At 31.7% G+C, this 1,546-nt stretch overlaps 1 protein-coding gene across 1 annotated transcript in view; it reads right to left on the bottom strand.

The window, feature by feature from the left end:
- Positions 1 to 399: 399 nt before the first annotated feature.
- The window catches only part of LOC115211940 (S-crystallin SL20-1-like), a 22,228-nt gene continuing 21,081 nt past the window's right edge, over positions 400 to 1,546 (bottom strand). The window contains exon 6 of the mRNA XM_036502846.1: positions 400 to 1,546. This exon is cut by the window's right edge and continues 854 nt beyond it. The gene's annotated coding sequence lies outside the window, so the exon portion shown is untranslated.

Raw genomic sequence — 1,546 nt, 5'->3', positions numbered from 1 at the left:
GATAATGTTTTGCATACTGAAACCGCAGTTATCAATGTGTTAAATATTTCATAGTTCAGATTTTATCATTTAACGTTCTGCAATGACGTTGTAAATATGAAATACATCAAACCATATATTTTTCTGAGGAAAGATAGGGGTGTCTACATCTCTTATCATAATCCAGTCAAGTAATTTTATTCTCAGACGTCTATAATTTCCGTGGAACAAAACCAGCAATTTGGACCCTGTACTCAACTATTATTTATTCTATCAACCCCGAAAAGATTAAAGATATAGCCGACCTCTCTGGAGTTTGAACTCAGACATCCATCTTTTAATAACACCGTGTAACAGTTACTTCGAAATATACATTAATTTTGTGAAAACTAAATAAGAAAACTAAAGAAAAATTTCTTTAATACAAAATAAAACACCTTGCGACATTCTTTGTATATTATTATAGATAGTATGTACATAGTTATCTTAAACTCTTGTAATTTTCAAGTTCATATATTCAATTTATTTTAGCCCGGCCAGCTTTGTTACCAATCACTAAATGTTTTATTTTTTGAACTCTATATCTGAACGAATATTGTTCAGCTTACCTGACATGACCAGATTGTTTGTAGCTGACGAGAACAAATGAAGTTGAAAATATGTCTAAAGATCCGCTAACGACAAAATATCAGTGTTCCGTGTGTTTTTTAACACACGAATCTCTACAAGAAATGTTTTCCTTTGTCAAAATAGTACAGCTAGCGCCGTTCTCCTTTTGCTTATAAAATATTCATGTGATACACATCGCTAATTTAATCTAATACTGTTTCACATGTGTATCCTAATTTCAACAATACTTTCTTTTACAAAGACACCCGATTAAAAATTGATTCTATAGAATTACATTTATTTCGTATTGGGAACAAAAGCAAATTACTCTAGTGAACGCAAGCATGTTTTCACAAAGATAAGATATAAAGGGCGACATCATGTTGCCAGCTTACTTTTCAACGTAGCCGATCTCTGTATACGAGTATAAAAAACTAGAGATTGTAAAAGTGATATTGTAATAAAACAGACATGCAAATATGTGTGTGTGCGTGTGTCATTCTACTGTATATGTATGTATGTATGTATGTATGTATGTATGTATGTATGTATGTATGTATGTATGTATGTATGTATATATGTATGCGTGTATAAAACCACATGCATATGGGAAAATGTTTGAGATGACAAACAGGAAAAAATATTTAATGCATAACAATTTGTGCAGACTTTATTAGCTGAAAGTTCTTGAACCGTAACACTGATTTACTTGTTATCGCCTGAGACAATATATAAGCTAAAGTGCGACAATATGTCAGCAAAATATTCGCAAAGACTTAGAAATATGACTAGTTGCCAATACCTTAAGATTTGATTATTTGCCGAAAAAGACATTAGTAAAGGTTACACATTCATGTATTTAGGTGTCACGCACATAACACAATGCACTGATCTTTTTCCCGTGCGAAACATGTGATTCTTTTCAGATCTTCGGTATTATACGTATAGATCATATGCA

The sequence above is a fragment of the Octopus sinensis genome, linkage group LG5 (assembly GCF_006345805.1).
Source record: "Octopus sinensis linkage group LG5, ASM634580v1, whole genome shotgun sequence".
In the NCBI taxonomy this organism is placed as follows: Eukaryota; Metazoa; Mollusca; class Cephalopoda; order Octopoda; family Octopodidae; genus Octopus; species Octopus sinensis.
The sequence above is the reverse complement of the archived record's forward strand: the minus strand, read 5'-3'. Positions and strand labels throughout refer to the sequence as shown.